Source organism: Diceros bicornis, chromosome 2, assembly GCF_020826845.1.
Source record: "Diceros bicornis minor isolate mBicDic1 chromosome 2, mDicBic1.mat.cur, whole genome shotgun sequence".
NCBI classification, from domain to species: Eukaryota; Metazoa; Chordata; class Mammalia; order Perissodactyla; family Rhinocerotidae; genus Diceros; species Diceros bicornis.
The window spans coordinates 69,833,116-69,853,220 of NC_080741.1; the positions used below are offsets into that span (position 1 = coordinate 69,833,116).

At 43.2% G+C, this 20,105-nt stretch overlaps 1 protein-coding gene across 8 annotated transcripts in view; it reads right to left on the minus strand.

Moving 5' to 3' along the window:
* FOXP1 (forkhead box P1) overlaps positions 1-19,697 on the minus strand; it is a 575,925-nt gene extending 556,228 nt beyond the window's left edge. For 4 of the 8 annotated variants that reach the window (XM_058562979.1, XM_058562935.1, XM_058562954.1 and 1 more), the window contains exons 1-2: positions 19,499-19,697; positions 17,519-17,663 (exon numbers count right to left, since the gene is read on the minus strand). The gene's annotated coding sequence lies outside the window, so the exon portion shown is untranslated. Of the gene's footprint in view, positions 1-7,959; positions 8,020-17,518; positions 17,664-19,498 lie in introns of all 8 variants that reach the window. The other 4 variants (XM_058563041.1, XM_058563049.1, XM_058563064.1 and 1 more) reach the window with 2 other exon arrangements.
* Between the last annotated feature and the right edge of the window lie 408 nt (positions 19,698-20,105).

Here is a 20,105-nt window from a genome sequence, read left to right on the forward strand (position 1 = left end):
AATGGATGAGGTAAGTTCCAGTATTATGTCCTTTTATACATATACACACACGTTTATGAAAGATGAAGGTAAATTAGAAAGGTTAATAGGCTTTAAGTCACCCAACAAGTGTTAAAAAGCCTCTTTTAAACCCAAGTCTGCCCAAATCAAGAGTCACCGCCCTTAACCACCAAGCCATGGCGTGACTAACAGCCATGGCTGCACTGGATCAGGATCTGGATACACCCTAAACCAGTGTCACACCCCTAGATCGTGTCCTTAGCACTAATGAAACTCTTTATCACTAGAGGTAAATGGCTTTTGCAGAGTTTTGTTTTGTTTTCATTTATAAGTGGGAATTTATATTTCAATGAATGGGCAACCAGTCCTTTTGGGAAGTTAGTTCCATGCTGTTTTGGGAGGATGAACATTGAAAAGAGGGAAGGAAAGAAATCATATCATCCATCAAAGGGTTAGGGACTGTGGACACCAATGTCTCTGTCACTCTGTCCCTGATGCAGCACTAGCGATAACAAAGGATGAGAAATGTCGGCTTCATGGACTTCAGACTGCTGTTGAACATCGCGCAAAGGGCAGCCTTCCCCGGAGATGCCAAGAATAGAGCAGGCATTAAAGCAATTCCATATCAGTACCTTTTTAATAGGAACTTATTAAGATATTTTATTTTGATTTTTACCAATTCATTGTATAAAATTCATGGTGTAAAAGAGAGTCTTCACCAACTACACATATTTGGGGGAGGGGGGAGCTAAACAGACCCTTAATAAGAAATTAAAATCAAGAATTTCTCAAGATGACACCTGCCTTCTGGACTAACAGAAAATTCAATCTATAGGTCTTAATTCAGTGCCCATGCTAGAAAGGCACTGCTTATACTTGGTACACTCCCTAGTACAGTGTTGGTAGTCAAAAAGCAACTGAAAGCCGTATTCGTTCCAGAAATGCTAACTATGCATACAGAAGACTCTTGCTTCGGGGGGGCCATACATTTAGTAAATAAAAGGTAGAACTAGATGAACCTCATAAGCTTCTTGACAAAGATCTCTGTGAATAATGACATTTGGATGTCTAAATGATGTAGTATGAGAATACTTAACCGAGGATGCCCAAAAATAAGCTGGGGGGATAGCAGGATCAGGAAGTAATGCTTCCCGACCCAGTAGTAATGTTGGATCAATAAATGAACAAATGAGTGAGGAGTAGGACAAATGAATAGGAATAAGTAAATAAATGAGTGAATGAATGAGTGAATAAATAAACGAATGCATCCATGTGTTACTTCCATGATGGTCATGCAAATAACTTAATTCTCCACTCTTTTATATAATCACTAAGAAATGTACAAGTACATGAATACCCATGCCCCCTCAGCGACCACGATGGAGACAGCTAAAAATTCTGATCAAGCCACCCCACACACACTCAGCACAGACGTAGCTAAATGGATGGCAAACAGCTCACCTAACATGGGTCATGATCACTGTGGGGAATTACAGTTGGTACATGTGCGGTCCTTTTTCCCAACCTGCCAAGCACACAGCCAGTTCATTCTCCAACTACCCTGACAGAGATGCACAAACAGAGACACTGAAAACCCTGCGTGGATTACAAGTTAATAACTGGTTTGCAAATAGTGAGCTGTCCTGAGCAGCTCACTCGTTCCCCTAGGAACTAAACACCAGACACCTTGCCAGGGAAAAATAATACAGACAGACTACATAAACACATTCAAATCCCAAACCTGACTATAAAACCCTTGTGTAGTCTAACGTTTGACCCAACTAAAGTATCATTTCCAGTCCCTATAGTGTGAAAATTAAGGTTGTTGTGAAAAGGTAATTCAACAGCAATCTGGTAAATAGCTCGATAGGAACGCTCTGACGTTCACAATCTGAGGCTGTCTGAGGGAGAGGAGCCCGACAGGGGATCATTCACTGTCACTTTTTTTCCTTCCTTTCCTCATTCCATATCAGACCTGTGGGGGCGGGGGGAAGTCAATACTCTTCTCTGTGGAAAAAGCCCCATGCCCTCAATTGATTCTGGAAGAGCATCCTCTTGAAGGCGGTGGGCCGACACTGGTGCTAACCTGCTTCTGGCAATCTTTAGCTTCCTAAAAAGGCCACGGAGACATGACAAGTTCCTCCCCTAGCCTGGCCTCTGGGGTGCTCCTAATAAACTCATCACATCCCTCCCCAGAAAAAGACACATACACCTTCTCCCTGGGCTCCCAGAAATGGCCTCTGTGTCAGCTCAAAAAACATCCTCATGGCATTCACAGCCCCCTCAAAACTGTCACATGCCCTTGTGTCAGGAGGAGCTATTGTGCTGGACAGAAGGGGGAAGGAGAGAAGAGGCCAGTGGGGAGAAAAACGTGGGGAAAGTTGGATGACACAAGAACGCATGGGAGAGAAGTTTTTTAACCTTCCTAACTTTCGTTATCACACATTCTAAAGAGAAAGGAGTGGGGGTCGGCCTGGTGGCATAGTGGCTGAGTTTGTGTGCTCTGCTTCGGCGGCCTGGGGTTCACAGGTTTGGATCCCAGGCGCGGATCTACGCACCGTTCGTTGAGCCATGCCGTGGCAGGCGACCCACATACAAAACAGAGGAAGATGGGCACAGATGTTATTAGCTCAGGGCCAGTCTTCCTCATTAAAAAAAAAAAAAAAAAGTAAAGAGAAAGGAGAGAATGAACTGCCAAGACCTTGTTCTCATAAAACACAAATTTAGGCAACAGGAATCATCCTTATTAATAATAAATAGTCACCAAAAATCAAGTGTTTAAGTGCTTTGCATATATTTGCTCAGCTATGACTCCCGTTAACCCGAACACCAGGCACTATCACTGCCCCTAAGATAAACTGAGTCTCAAAGACTCAGCCCCTTGCTCAGGATGCCGAAGCTACTAAGGAGCAGAGAATCAGTATTCATTTCAGGAGAAAAGAAAAACTACCTGGCCCAAGGTGAAACATTCCAGAATCATCCAATTATGTTAAAATTCTAAAACTTGGTACTACAAAAAAAAAAAATCCCTTCTTTTCTTCAAACTCTGTTGGCCTGGAACCATCTTAGAGAAGCTCATTTCATCTTCATCAACGAGGGTGTCCCGACTGTCCAACGCAGAAGTCCAACATCCCCTAAAATGATTGCATTTTGTGCGGCTTGGGCCAACCACGTCTCCGTGACATGGGACCTGGTTAGCTTGCAATTCCTGAAGGCAGTGAATCAACTAGTGCCCCTCCAGAGAGAATCTGTTTGTTTAATAATGAACACTTCGGGATGAAAGGAAGAAAAGAGCAGAAGCTGTTTTCTGAGGCTGGCTTCCAATTTTAGGTCCAGCCAGCCTCTTCTAGAATGAAGCCAAGAGCAGGTGACAATGAAGAGCAATGAAGGTGACAGGGACAGAAGGTACAGCCAAAGCAGCAAGATCCTGGGAGAAGAGTTATATAAGGGAAAGAAAGAGCAAGCATGAACAGGATTAGCTTCCCTCACAGGACCTTGCAGAATGTCTGCAGAGAACACCTAGTCCAGATGACCAATATTTTACACTCAATGAATCTTACAAACCAGGAAGAAGAATGTGCTTTAAAAGGAATCTGCAGTCCAATTTGGATTCAGTAATAGAGAGAAAGCCAAGACCACCGAGTGAGAGTGGCATAGGAGGGCCTCAGCCCAGTCCTCCTGTTCTGCAGGGGCGGAAACCTTGGTGCAAAGAAGCAAAGCCTTTCAAGACAGTTTGTGAACCCCAAACAGGGTCAGCTTCATGGGTGTGTGATTTGTGCTCAGAAAGGCCCCAAACTTGGTTTAATGGTCTGCTGTCACCATCTTGAAATTCTTAATATTTAACGAGGAATCCCACATTTTAATTTTGTACTAGGCCCCACAATTCATGAAGCTGGTCCACTCCCATTTTTCGTTTGTTCTCTGAATTTTCAAAAGCTTCAGAAAACTTGTACATTATTTCGACTTTTTTTATAGAGAACTTGTTTCACAGGCTATTTACACTCTATGTTACCTGGCTTGGTTGTTCCAGATTCTCAAAAATTGATATTTAATGCACAAAGCAAGCACTTCTTCACCTCACCCCTAAGATATGCTCCAACCTGCAAACCAAAATGGGGTCAGTATGATTGTCAGAGCCCATGGAAAAGCAAGACACACATGTCACTAGTGGATTTCATGGAGGGATGATAAGATACGCTGCACTCAAAGTGTTAGGAAAACCTGAACCACTCACTAAAACTCAATTCCAGATCCTCAACCTTATCCTATTTCAGCAATAATAAAATGTATACCCCCCAAACATGCACACATACACATATACACACACAGGTAGCATAATTATCCAGAGAACAAACTCACAGCTCCAGAGGCCTATTATATCCTTGGTCCCAAAGATGTTACAAACATCAGAGAGACAATTTGGTCCTTATAGTGCTGTCTTCAAATAGGGTTTCTTTGCAGAGGAAGAAAATACAAATGCATACACTGGAAGACCAAGTAATTATTAACAATTGTATAGAAGACTATTTATGATACAGAAAAGTGTTCTTGATATGGTGTGGAATAAAAACATGTAAAAAAAAAGTATATGGAGTATGATCTATATATTTTGTCTTTTAAAATATATCTATACACACCGGGGGCGGGCCTGGTGGCATAGTAGTTAAGTTCACGTGCTCTGCTTTGGCAGCCTGGGGGTTCAGAGGTTCGGATCCCAGGCGTGGACCTATGCACCACTCATCAAGCCACGCTGTGGCAGCACCCCATATACAAAATAGAGGAAGGCAGGCACAGATGTTAGCTCAGGGCCAATCTTCCTCACCAAAAAGAGGAAGACTGGTAATGGATGTTAGCTCACAGCTAATCTGCCTCACCAAAAAAAAAAAATATATATATACACGTACATACACACATACATATATATATACACACATATATATACACTCATACATATATACACTCATGCATATATATACACAGACATAGATATACATATATATACACATACATATATACATATACATACACACACACACCTACACACACGAATACACATACACTTAGATATATACACTCACATGTATATGCCAGTATAGGTACCTACACTCACATGAGTATGTAGATATAGACATAAGATACGGATATTATTGTGGGGAGCAAGGGTGGATTTGCTCCCAGTGGCTATCTCACTCAGCAAAAACCATGGCGCCTCTCTGAACATAGTCGCCTCATGGACAGAGGGGTGGCATAGATAGAATCATCACTGAGGTCCTCTATAGCTCTCACAGGTCCCCTCTCTGGGGATCAGGGCAGTCCAAAAAGTTCCTCCACTAATACTCTGAGTCTCAAAAGCAAATTGGCCCCTGCCTGCTTCCTTGTTCCCTGTGGAAACTTGAATGCTCACGTGGCATGGGTAAAGAGAAAAAAAGACTATATACTTTTTTAAGATACAGATATGGATAACGGTTATGGATATCTTACAATCCAGGAATATCTTTTCATTAACATTTTATTTCTTAGAGTAGCTTAAGGTTTACAGCAAAATTAAGGGGAAGGTACAGAGATTTCCCCCAACACACATATAGCCTCTCCCATTATCAACATCCCACCAGGGTGCTATGTTTGTTGCAACTGATGCAGTTGTCCTGACATATCATAATCACCCAAAGTCCACAGTTAACATTACATTATAGTTCACTCTTGGTGTTGTACATTTTACGGGTTTAGATAAATGTACAATGACATGTATCCACCACCATGGTATCATATGGAGTATTTTCACTACCCTAAAAATCCTCTGCGCTCCACCTATTTATCCCTCTCTCCCCAGTCCCTGACAACCACTCATCTTTTTACCATCTCCAGTTTTACCTTTTCCAGAACATCATATAGTTGGAATCATACAGCAGGTAGCCTTTACAGATTGGCATCTTTCATTTAGTAATATGCACTTAAGATTCCTCCATGTCTTTTCATGGCTTTACAGTTCATTTCTTCTTAGTGCTGAATAATATTTCATTGTCTAGATGTACCATGGTTATTGCTTATCCATTAACGCACTGAAGGACATCTTGGTTGCTTCCAAGTTTTGGCAATTATGAATAAAGCTGCTATAAACGTTTGTGTGCAGGTTTTTGTGTGGACGTAAGTTTTCAACTCCTTTGGGTAAATACCATGGAGTGCGATTGCAGGATCCTATGGTAAGAGTATGTTTTGTTTTATAAGAAACCACCAAACCCTCTTCCAAAGTGGCTGTACTATTTTGCACTCCCACCAGCAGGGAATGAGAGATTTTTTAAGACATTATTTCTGAGGTATTCATTGTAAGATTCTCCCCAACCCAAGGACTAAAGATCTTTTACATGGCACAATAAAAGTTCAAGGGAAACGTTTCATCTTCTTTAAGCCTCTCCTCAGCCCCCTCACACACGATGCATGGCCAGGCTCCTTGGGATTTCCCATTCTGAAAGAGAAGCTGTTTGGTGAGCCAGGCTCTGTGACCACCCATGATCTGAATTACGCACAGGTGTTCGAAAATACAGAGGGATCCAACATAATTAAGAGCATTAAACAATCATCTCAGCCCAAGGAGGCAGTTGAAGAAAAGAAGAACCGAGTTTGGGCAGCGCTTTGGGAAATAAATTCCACAGCCTTTCACCAAGTTGAAATCTTGGCTTTAGACACACATAAAAAAGAGCTTGGCCTGATCTGAGCTCCCAGTGGACATCTGCCAGATCACAAAAGTTGACCCAATTGGCCTGCCTTACCACAGAGAAGGCCACTGCTGCAACAGCAGATGGTATTGCTGGTAAAAGCCAACATGGATGGACAAGAGGACAGCAGACAGGAAAATGGCAGAACACGCCCGGTGCAAGCCAGGGTGGGAGTCTTTGCTTTCAAGAGAATCATTTTTACAACGCATTTTTTTTTTTTAGATAACATCATAGCAGGCTTTGATCTGATTTTCTTCTTTTACAGACTTCAATCACTCTTTCTTTATGTCCTATAAACATAGCTAATTATTCTTTGATTTTCTCTCTTGTCACTTGGTACTGCTGCACAGTAGTAAAATAACTGCTGAACTCTATCCAGGGAGGAATGTCTTTCAGGGAGAAACGCTGTAGAAACCCCTTTGAAACAAAGAAGGCAGTGTCAATGTTTTTTCACAAGGTTTCGGGGACCTAGAAAAAGATGCTAAGTTACAAGTATTACTTCTCTTTAAATAAACCATTACCAAGTATAACTGTATTTGTTATGAGAAACTCAATTTTTTTAAAAATTAAAGCCATCGTTTAATGAGTAACACTGACTCTAATGGTCTCTGTTTAACACACACCAGTCTTTTAAAAAGAGTACTGTCCAAACATTCCCCCTTTGTTATATTTTTCTCCATTCTTCAGGGAAACACTATCTACCTTTAGACTCATTTTGTTTAACATCTTTGGTCATTTATGCTATTTACTGAGTATCTGATATTCCTAATAAAATACCAGCACAAATATCCAAGTTGTCTAGGAAGGAAAAAAAAAAAGTTTTTCCAACCTTCCCTGGCTGGTCAAGGTAAACAATTCTGTGCCCCGAGTGAGTTAGCCACACTGACACAAATGCCTTTTATCATTCCCCTTAAATTACAAAAGATCATCATTTTACTCAGCAATGAGCCTCACTAAATCGAAACTCTGTGCATCAGAATTAAATATGTTCTATCTACTCGAAATGAACAGTGTATTATTTATCACTAATATTTAATGACAAAAAAACTGATAACTCTCTCCGATTATACCACTGATTTCATCTAGTCACGCATCATCGATTCTTTTGGTCATTAGCATAATCACAGAGCATCAACTTTGGCTTATGCAGCAAGTTTGATAACAGAGCTGAAAGTAGACACACACTATTTTAAAAACATGTTCCGATTTTCATCTAAGTATATCTTTATTTATATGGCTTTCTTACCATAAAGATGCCAGTCCTTTAAAATATGCAGAAATCGCTTTCTCCACGAAGAACAAGGTGCTATATGATAACAAGGATACAGAAGTATAAAGCGCCTGTTAATTAAACATCGCTTTTTAACTTGCTACCCTGCATATGTAACTGTTAAGTTCTAAGCCAAGTCTTTAAATAAGAATGAGAAAATGGCTAGGCTCCTTCAAATGAATGCCTTGCTTGTTTTTTTTTTCCTTAAATGTAAGAGATCAGCCATTTGATCTATTATTTTTTCTTAATCAAATTCCCTGGTAAATGTTTGATTTTAAAGTTTTTCCCCCCTAGAAAAACACTGGCAAATGAGCAAATTATGAAGTTTGAGTCAGGATTAATAGTTTCACATTAATCCTAAATTTTCAATGTACGGTACTGCAGAATGCTGCTGGGTTTTAAGTTCAGATGTAAAGAACTTGTCTTGAATTAATATGTAGCACTGCAAAAGGTTCACACGGAAAAATGAATAAACTACAGCTACATGTCTTCACATGGATGAATTTTACTAACTCTATTGAAAAGTAAAAAGCAAGTTACTAAAGAATACATACAGTAGGATGCCATCAATATATTTCTTGATCATGCAAAAGAAAACCCTGTGTTTTGGGAAATACATACACAAGCATTAAAAGTATAAAGAAATCCATGGGATGAAAAACAGCCAGCTGAGAGCAGAGGCCACCTCTAGGGAGAAGGAGGGGGGTAAGATGAGGGAGAGATAGGCCAGGAGCCTCTTCAATTTGAATCTTTCTGAAGCTGAGCTGCAGGTACACGGGCGCTCGTTGCATTACTCTTTGAATTATACCTTTTTGGTGTCTTACATATTTCATAATAAAGATGGAAAGATATAGGTGCTTAGTTTTAAGAGAAATAGCTCTGTAAATATCTGCCAGATTTCTCCACTCAAAAGTTGTTCTCAACTCAAAGATCAAAGTTCTGAGGCCAAGGCATCACATTTTATCAAACAACTGGGGCACTTTTTACAATATTAAAACCCTGCATCCCCATATAAAATCTATTTCCACTGTTTTCAAAAGTGCTTATTACTACCTTAACCAATTCTTCTGCCTCAGTACTCTGCTATGGGAAACCCTTACAGAGAAATGTTCTCCATAGTTAGGAAAAGTAACTGTCCTGTTTCCCAATCGAAACAAACAAAAAGAAATACAGAAATGCGATCTCTAAGTATCTTTTCAATTTTGAGTTGACGTGAATACACGCACAGGAAGAATTAGCTAGAAACATACCGTGTTGTATAATTTCGGGACAAAAAAGTATAAAAGAAAGGTAAATTTTTGCCAGATGGGGAGTTCCCCCACACACACACTCCATCCTCATCCCCACCCTGGAATATTTACACCTTGTGCTGCAGTTGCCATCAAGACAGGGAGACAAAAGGAAGCAGCACCCCCCGTCAATGGCAAGGAAGATGACTTGCTTCTACAAGTATAAGAATTTGTTGTAAGCTTACTGAAGTTACAACTGCGAGTTTACTGTCAACAGGCATCACACTGCAACAAAAGCCATTATTTAGAAAATACGATGCACACATTTAAGCGGTTGAACCCTTCCTAAACCCAAAGAAGGCATGCAAAACAGCAGGTCTGCAACAACACGCCTGACGAAGGCCATAAAAGAAAACCTGAAACTGAACAATTTTCTATTTTAATAGACCATTTTAATAGACTAAAATTATTCACAGTTGCATGTGGACGGTGATCTTCTCTAAAGATGCCCCACCCTTCTTCTCAAGGTCCAACTAGCTCCTTTCCGAATAATTAAATGCGGCAAACTTTCTATTAGAAAATTTCTATCATACATCACTAAAAAGGCTCTGTCATTGACTCTCTAATGATAAATCAGTTAATTACTTAACCTTTCTTAATGAAATGATTAACACCCTTTCAACAAACAAGGCGGAGTGATTTAACATCACGCTGTAGATTTCATCAACTGGTAGCAGTGGTGATACTATGGGTCCTCTGTCACTGCCCCTTCTATTTTTTCAATCGGTTCCATTTTTCATCTTTTACAGAAACTCTTTATTCAAAAGTAGAGACATTCTAGTTTTAAAACTTGGCCCATCATAGATATTTTTAAAGTGCTTCAGGGTCTGAACAGAAATAAAAGAACTCTGTAATGCAAGAACATTCCAAACGCCACCCAAACCTAGAGCCAAAGCAATTGTGAAGTTCTAAACAGAAAACAATTGCCAATTTTTTGGTATCTATTAAAATCAAGCCACACTCAAAGTAAAATGAAAAATTTTTTTTTTAATTTAGGTGAGGGCATTTTGGACAAACACTTTATTGCTGGGTAACTTCAAAAGGCACATTACTAATACAGACAAAAAATGTCTGCACAACTTTTATTTAAATATCTCTTTTGATCTTAGTGGTTAGATCTTTAGCTGAAGCCCTGAATATTTAACAAGCCTCCTTAGCATTTTACCTTCCTTTATCTTATAATCTTGTAGGATGCATTCTTCTTAGGATTCTGCTTTTATTTTGTGGCATCGTTGACTAAGCTATTTCTATCAATATTCCTGCAGGCCCCATCACATACAGTGACAGAGAATTTCCCAAGATGCCTAGGGAAATCGAAATACTTGTGCCAGCAGGGTTAATCTAATGAGTAAACAGTTCAGATTTTAAAATTAAGGTGAAATACTCAGAGAAAAAAAAAAAATCCAGAAAGCCTTTTGACACTAATTGGTAGCTACAACATGACAACGCCCATCGGAAACATGGATGCAAGTAAGGCATAATTTGAAAGGAAATGTCTGGTACTTGGTGAAAACTATGGAGGTTCCAGGTTGTTCCTATCACTTTGTGGAACTGTGAGGCTCCTGTTCTGCCTCTATTTCTCTAAGCATCTAGTGTTTCTTATGATGTTCAACTCTGAAAAGGGAGCCCGCATTCCTCTTAGGCTTCATGAGGTCCACGCGGTTAAGTTAAACCCTTGAGAAGAGTTATCTAACTCTGATAATTAAGGAGTCCAGTTCTCCCATTGTGGTGGGCATCAGAATCACGTGCGAATCTTTTCAAAAATGCAAAAGCTGGCCCCACCCCGGATATGGCACATCTGGGAGCAGTGCAACCACGTCCATGTTTGGAAGAACAGCTCTGCTGTGATTCCAATACTCGTGCTCACTTAAAAACCACCGGTTTTGATTCTTAATAGAAATCCAGGCACATTAAAAACAATACAGGCCTCAAGATACAACAAAAAATGAATCAGTAAAATCTAACTGAAGATAAAGATTTCAGTTCCGGAATCTCTAGCAGCATAAATCGCTTCATCCCTGGGTCTCTGTGCAGTGTGTATGAGAATTACCAGGAGAAGTTTGTTAAAAACACATATTCCCACATCAGTCAGCAAAAATTCTGATCCAAGAATCTGTATTTTAATCAATCCCCCGACACACGCACAAAAACACACACAATGATCTGGAAGCAAGTAAGCAAGGGACCTCCCTCTGAATCATGCTGAATTAGGACCAACTGCAACCTTTTTCCACTTCACACATGAGCATCTGTGTTCCATCTCTGTGCTCACCTATCCCCAGGAGAGGAAGCCGCCAACACCTCTGGTCGGGCATCACCAGCTCAGGGGAGAGGCTCTGGGACAGGAGAAACTCAAGCAAAACTTACACCACACCCTCCCCCCAAGAGCTCTGGTGACTGTCCGGAGAGCACCAGAACATCTGAAAAAACTGAGTAATAACACAGCACCTGTGCCATTAGATCACTAAGCTGAAAGAACATACCTTAAAATACTACCTCTAATTCACTGGCAGGGAACCTGCAGCAGGGAAAGTCACATTATGACTCAACTGCAGAGCTGGGAGGAAGAAAAAGAAACCTCAGGAATTTAGTTTTTGGGTTTGATGCTAGAAATATCATTCAGTGTCCTAGTAAATAAATCTGATCACAAAATTAGCTAAAATCAGAGAATCTGGCAAAATGTGAATGTCCACCTGACTTACTACTAATGAATAAATACATATCCAAATAGAAAATTCAGGAGAAAATCTTTGTCCCATCCTCAGTGAATCTATTCCATTTAATATAAACAGGGATCCAATAATACCTCGCTCAGATCTCTTTTTTTCCCTCAGTAAATTGTCCTATAACACACTAGCCTCTGATATCTTCAAGCTGTTGAAATAAAACAGAATGACATGAGCTTTCTAGTCAATGATCCCTCCATTTCAGTCGTTTGTCTGAATTAGCAGCAGTTGGAGGAAATAAACCCATCACAGAGTGGTCCTGAGCAGAGAGAATAGTAAACAGCACTAAACACAATTTTGTATGGATTTACGTTCCTTCTTTAAAAAAAAAAAAACAACTATTTTATTAAAAATGTGATTTGGAAAGAAAGTGCAATTAGCTTTGCACTGGCACTGCCAAGATGTCCCCGAACACACCAGACATATGTAAATATTTCGTGATATCAGTTCCATTTGAGTAGACCTGTCAAGATATTTACCGGGCTTGACAGTACTTCTGTCTTTAATTAAATTTTTGCCCAGATACTTTAATGTAATTTAAATAGATTATTAGTTGTCAGGATCTAATATAAATTTTGTTTACGATTTAGTTACTTTAAGTACTCGGATTGAAGAAACTAATTTAACCCCATGACCCAGCAGCTTTAAGCGTTAAGACAAGACCACTAAAAATCTCCCACTGCCCTTTGCACTTTCCCAATAATCTTAAATTACTGCAACTTAATTGCAAATATCAAGGCACTAAGTTGAGCTCCCACCGCCCACTTTTTTAAAACAAAACCGCATAGGGAGGGTCATAAGGAAAAACCCATCTACACTTGCTCAGCTGGCAGGTTCTTTCTTTTAGGCAGCCTCCTCTCCCAGTGGTTGGCTAGGTAGGAAATGTTTTTCTCGCTTTAAATCCCATAAAATAACGACCAAACACACACCTGTTGTGCACAAGGCAGGGCATATATTAAAAACTGGCGTCAGGGGATTTCAAAAAGAAAAACAAGCCTTGCAGAGACATCCCCAAGCTAATTTGGTCCATAGATTTCATGAGTGGGTAAAACAGAACGAGGAAAAGGAGCCAGCTTCTGGCACAACCTTCTCATGAATGGGAGCTGACTTCTAAATAAGGCCCCAAAAATGCCTTAGCACGAACTGACTGTAATTACTAATAATAATTTATTAAAGAAACAAAGAACACTGTCTAATTGTCTTTCCCGACTGCCATGCACTCTACCCCACTGTACTTCCTCTTTGCAGAACACCAGCCTTGTAGCCATACTGCAAGAACATTATCTATGGGATGCAAAACCAGAGCACTTCTTGAAATCAAATGTTCCTTATAACATTTATTTTTAGGTTGGCGACACAAGCCAAATCTGCTTAATTTCCATTAACCACATCATCACGTACACGTTGAAATAAACTATGTAGGTCCGGGTCTGGGGCCGGGGAGGGGGGGCGGGGGGTGAGACACAACTGTCATGTATAAGACACCCCATTTTTGGCCAGGTTTTCCCCTGTTTCAGGAATTTGTCTCATCTCATGGCCTGCTGATGTTCTAGCTTTTGGCATCTCTAAACTTAATTCATCCAAGTACCATGAAAGAGAAATATTTTTAAAAATTAGTCTGATGGCTCCTTGATAGTACATGGATGGCAAAGTGGACTGCAGACCAGTGTAACAAGTCATAAGAAAGACGACTCAGAAAATACACAGGCCCAAGTGCAAACTTACTTGGCTTGCTGGCTTGACTCACAAGCTCAGTGTTTGATCACCTGGTGGGATTACTACCACCAACTACAGAAAAAAAAAATCCCCTGCAAACAGTAAAAGTGTATGTTGGCTCACGTATAAAGTTCACCTGTCTATTCAGCGGATGCCTCTCTTAAGGTTATTTTCTTTAGAAAACAAACCCCTACTTGCTTAAGACCTTTATACACTCTAGGTCCAAAAACCATACTTAGGAAAAAAAAAAAAAAAAAGACAATACTGCTGGCTTAGCAAAAATGGCATTTACTATGACTGAATTCTATAAAAGAACTATGACACCTAACAGGATAAGAAAAGAAAAAGCCCTTAGCAAAAAAATTTGTTTGAAAAAGAAAAATACCACCTGTGCAAATCCAGCTATGCTCTGGAAACCCTTTCTCAGCCATAGAGAAACAGCTCATGCTCGATGCCTTGAAGTTGCAATTAAATTGTAGTAATTTAAGATTATCGAGAGAGCAAAGGGCAGCGGGAGCTCTTTGGAGGGTCTCCCTCCCCACTTAATGCTCTTCAGTCAGGGGTTAAATGAGTTTCTTTAATGTAAGTACCTTAAAGTAACTGAATCATAAACAAAATTTATACTATTTTCTGACAGCCTGCAATCTAGTTAAATTTTATTAATGTGTGCCTAAAATTATTTTTAAAAGACAGAACACTTGCAATGCCCTGTAAATATTCTTGGCATACCCACTAAAATGTAATCAGTACAGTAACACCTAACATTGTCTGAATACACATACTTTTCTGTGATGTGGACTCTTACAAGATAACATTTCAAAATCGAGTTTGAGTCTTAAGTGAAACATGAAAACTAAATAAACAGCACAATAAGACTGGCTGCAAAGAGGAACCTGGGTTCAAAAGAAGTTGTCACATCCACTATACTCTCCCTTCTCTTCTTAATGTTGGCATTGACATGCTGTGGTATAAATATATTTGTTTAGGAAATATCACAATTCTTCTGTTAATTTAAACATCTGCTGAAAACAGACATATCCTTCAATAGAGCCTAAGAATGCAAATATATAAGACCAGGGGTAGTCTTAAGAGAAGCAAGGAAAAACTTAGTAACAGAAAACTATGCCTAGGCTCAGTATTAACCCAGTTAACTTTTCTTATTGTTGGTACAAATGATTTAACTAGAAAATATTTATAGCTTTTTAAAAAACATTACATATTGCAGAAAATTGCCTAATAGCATCCATGTGTATGTTTAACTCGCATTGTTTAATTATACAATAAAAGGTATATCTAATAAAACCTACAGACTTTGAAATATGTTGGGCACTATGGCTATAAAACTGATTTTAAAAAACAAAGTGCTTAGTATGTGATCGACATCTGATCACTAAAAATGCAACCTTTAAATGACAATTATTTTTATTCTTCTGTATGTGTTTACTTGTCCTATTTCCTACTTTGTTCTACTTAATTAAAAATGACATTTAATTTGGGGATAGTTTATAGCAAAAATAAAAGTGTTACATGGTTTATACTCCAGGATTTAAATATAAACACAAAATCTTACAGACATTTCCAGCAATATAACCCCTTTAATTTGAATAGTTGATGTTTGTTTCATTATACTTTGATAAACCTGAGAAAACAAAATGCTGAATAACTGTTACTACTCCCTTTAAAAATGTAAAGCAGTTTAATTTTCCTAGACAACAAGCAAGGACAAGTTACAGAGAACTTGAATAAAAGTAGTAACGTGGTCATGTTGAATGTCAATCTAAAAAAAGAGGTTATGTCTAATCTGGAGAATGCTCCCTCTCGCCTTTTTAAATTCCAAGAGTGGGCTGACACAAAACTTCATCACCAGGGAAATTTTTTTTTTTTTTTTGAGCTTCACATCAGATTTAAACCCTCACATACAAAACCTTGGCTTCCCTGACAAGGCAGATCTTCTAAACTTGATGTGAGAAAACGTTATCTAACTCTAGTGTAGGAGTCTAATGTTGGTACAAAGAATTCAACTGCACAGATCTGGGTAGCGAGACAGCCTCTGGAAGACTTAATATTCTTTTAATATCTTTTTGGGTGCATTCTCTTTATAAACAAGAATGCATTAAGAAAATAACTCGTTCAGCAACTCAGCATCCATAAGGAACTCAAGTGCAGCCTAGAGAGGGGCTGAGCATTTCCTTCCAAGTGAGCCTTCACTTGCACAACAAAGATCAGCATTTGCAATGGTCCATTTCTGCATTAGTGAATATATAGCTTTGCTGCTTGATCGAATAGTCCAGGGTTCTCCATGTAGACCTCCTGACAACAACTCAGCAGCAGTTCTGTTTGATCTCTCCTGCTTCCTTAATTTGGGTTGTCAAGGTTCAGCAGTTGGAGGCTGTTTACTTTACTTTAAAAAAAAAAAAAAAACTGATTTCTTTTTTTTCCTCTCTCATACAATGACTAATCCAAAGTCTAAGGGGGGAAAAATGCAGCCAGTGGCAAGATATTAAACCTTTTTTTTCCCCCCTTTGCAGTAAGATTTTAACTGACACCTTTTGAATGGTAACTAGTTGAGTTCCTTTTTTATATTTTTAATGCTCTTTAATTATGAGATCTATGTTTCAAGTAGAAACGTCAGAGAGGAAAAAATCCATTCTAAATCTCTGAAACTGTGAGCCCAATTTTCTTTTCCTGGACTCAAAGAGATGGGTATTTCCACTTTGAGAATCAAAACTCCAGTGGAATTCTAAAAAAGATTTGACACATTTCTCTCTGGAACCGAAAATAACAGGAACTCCTCTGTCTCAATTATGCAGGCTAACCCTTGGTAGAAAACACCTGAATTCTTACCTTTTCTCTTCAAATTCTAGCTAAGACATCTCCCCCCAAAATGATTCTCACTGTGGAAAAACTAGTGGGGGAGGGAGATGGAAGGTAAAAATTTTGCAGAGATTCTTCAATATATATTCAGCAGTAGAAAAATCCCTTAAATATCCTTCAGGTTTTCTCAACTTAGCTATCGTGCAAGCCCTAAATCCCGAAGGCCCCGGACAACCAAAGGTAAAGTGTAGACGGTTTCAATGTACGTCTAGACTCCTTTCAAAGGGAATACAGAATGCCCGCCAGCATTCCTGTTTAAAGAGCAGTAACAAAAAAGGAAATCCGAACTCAGAAAATACCTGTGAGGGGACACGAGAGCAACACCAGCCCCTCATAAGTGGGCTGGAGAAGCTCAAATACACCCAAATGAAATGTTTATATTAATTTCATTATTCTGCCCAAGCTACCCATATGAGGGCTGGGGGTGGGGGAGTGTCGGGAAGAGGAAGAAATAAGTTTCATTTCGGGTTTTCTGGTCGAGCAAAAGGAAAATGAATTAAAACGAACGCGTAGGATGAGCCCAGACTAAATCAATACACTTTGTAATCAGCCCGGCAAGGGTATTTGGACACAATGACTTGGAAATAATTAATAGTTATAAGGGAGGAGTGGGGTGAGAAGGGAGGCGAAGGATGTCACCATATTTTACCGGAGCACTTTACACTCCACGCTAAACTTTGATCTCCAGATTTTCGGATTTAGGAAAGAAAGGGGGAAGAAAAGAACGTCAGTCCAGTATTTCGAAGCACCTACCGGCTTGAGGATGGGCACATTCCTAGCTCCGGGCGCCTTTTCGCTGCGCTCGCGCCGCTCATGCTGGCGCTTTGGGCACAGAGAGCCCCCGGGTGCAGCCTAGGGCTCTAGGGTGTCCCTTGCCCTCGAGACCCCGCCCGCGTCCTCGCCCTGGCGCCCGCGGCCGCCTCGACTTACCCGAGGAGTCCGGGGAGGGAGTGGGAGCGCCGCCTTCACGCCCGCGGAGGAGGCGCCGGCAGCACCATGGTCCCCGGCGCCACTGCCGCTGCCCCTTGCCCGTGTGCTCGCCGCGCGCTCTCTTCCTCTTGCAAACTTTCGGGTTCTGCGGTCGACAAGAAACCGGGGCGACCCTCAGCAAGTCTTCCCGGTGCAGGTTGGGGGGAATTGAGGGGGACCGGATGAGTAGGTTGGGGGGCCAAGACAGGGCGGCGGGCTCGAAGGACCCGCGAGCGCGCGTGGAGGGAAGAGAGGATGTGGCTCAGGGACTCCCTGCAAGGATCCCGAGACCGGGAAATCGGCCCGACCCAAAGTCGCACCACCTTCCCCGGGATCTTACAAAGTTGCAACAACAAAAACGGAGGGGGGAGGAAAGGGGGAAGGGGGTGGGATAGGGATACGATCGCAGGCACAAGGTTTGGAGTTACAACTGTTTATTTAGTCCTTATTCTCCCAGGGGGTGGGAGCTGCGCGGGAATGGGGGGGCTGCATGCAGCGATTTCGAAGCAAACACTTGGGAGGGGGCATGCGACTTTGTTTCTGGGCGCGGAGCTCCCCGGCGCCCGCGTGTATCGCCGCCAGTCTCCGGGGACCAAGGCGGAGCTCACAACAGGTGGGGAGGGGGACTCGCCGAGGGCCAAAAAGGAGAAGGAATCAAAGTTTCCGAGCGCGGCTGTATCTGGGGAGGAGGGGGGCGGGAGGCGGGGGCGAGGGGAGGCGGAGGCAGCGAATGACCGCGACCCCGCGGCAACTGGCAAACTCCTCGGCTCCCGGCGCCGCCGCGGTCCCCACCCGAAGCGCACACCGTCCTGGCTCGCCGGCTCAGCTGAGTCCTCTCTGCGGGACAGGAATGGAGCGCGGGGAGCTCGGGAGGAAGGCGCCGCGCGGGCGAGGGACAGAGAGCCATCGGCAGCCGGGACGGGGCTGGAGGAACGCGGCGACTGGCGCGCGTCTCCCGACATATCAGGGCTTGGGAAATCCCCCCGTTCCCCCAAGTTTAAGAGGACAGTAAAACCAGAAAGTGTGTGTGGTGCAGGGAAGGGGGATCCGGGCGCGCCGACTCCCCGCAGCGCACCCTGCTCCCACTGCCACCCGCGGAGGTGGTAACGGCTGTCGCGGGCCCGTCGCGGAGAGGCCGGGTTCGCCAGGCCAAGCGCGGGTGGGGGTGAGTGTCTAGCGGGGGGTGCGCGGGTGTGTGTCTGAGTTTTCCGGGCTCCGGGGGGAGGCGGCGGCGTGTCCCCGCTGCGGGGTTCGGGGCAAGGCGTGCGTGGCACAGGGGATGTCCCCAGGCGCGACGCCCAGGGCGAGGGCGTCCTCAGTCATTCCCCCGGGGCCCGCGGAGCAGCCCAGGGGCACCGAGGGGGCACACACTCGCGGAGAGCGAAGGGAAAAAGTTTGCTCCAAGTCCAAACTTTGGGCTCCAGAGGCGCCCAGAGCGCGCCCCCTCGCCGCGGACCAGACCCCGGGCCCCGCACCCGCCCCGCTCCTCTGCAGGCACCCCGACGCCGGACGCCGAAAGTTGCGCCAGGCGGCCTGGGCTTATTGATTTCTCTCCCCGCGGCGATCGTGGAGAGCGCAGAGCGAGGCTTGAAGGGGACGAGGGGAAGGCGATCTCGCCTCCTTGCTGCCGCTGCCGCCGCCCCCCCGTTTGACTTATGCAAATGAACCTGAGTGCGGGCGCCGCCGGAGCCCCCCCCCCCCCCGGGCCGGCCCGCAGCCCCCACCCACCTCAGAGCCTGGGCCCCGACCCGGGGAAGAGAGGCTGGGGAGGAGGGGGCTGGGGGAGGTACACGTGGAGCCTAGAGGTGGAAAGTAGTTTTTTTTCCTTTTCTTTTCTTTTTTTTTTTTTGTGCTGGTTGTTGTTGTTGTTTAAAGTGGCGGAAACAAGGCAAGAGGCGGCTTGGGAAAAAGTGGAGCAAAAATGGAAAAATACAAACTCACCCGCTGCAAATGGTCTCTCGGTGCAAACTAAGGTGTTTTCGGGCCTTTCCCCGCGCGCGCCCACTCCCGCCCGCGCGCGCACCCCCGCGCACACACTCACTTGCTCACACACACACGCGCGCACACACGCACTCCCGGGCGAGGGCCGGGCCGCCGCGAGTACAGCATGCAACCGCCACACAATAAATAACAATAGATTCCTCCGCTCCGGACTAGCTTCCCGGAGCCCAGCCAGAGCCGGCGGCGGCAGGGGCGCGGGCAGCGCCGGGCCGGGGGTGCTCCCCAGCCCGCCCCCCGGCCTCCTTCCTAGGGCCCGCTCGCCGCCTCACGCACCCCCAAGGCCCGCCAGCGACCCCAAAGCGCGAGCCGCCACCCCCCCCCCCGCCCCGGCCGCTCGGGTGCCGGCGCGCACCCCCCCTCCCCCAGGCCTCCCGGAACAAATAAATAAATAAGGCGCGCGAGAGAGGCCAACACGTCGCGGAGGGAGATGTTGTTATTTTTTGCTGTTGTGCGTCCCTGACGTCACATCCACCTGCTGGGTAAACAACAAGGCTCGCAGAAAAAAAAAATCGCAATTGCCAAAGCGGGGGGTGGGGGGGGGTGCGGG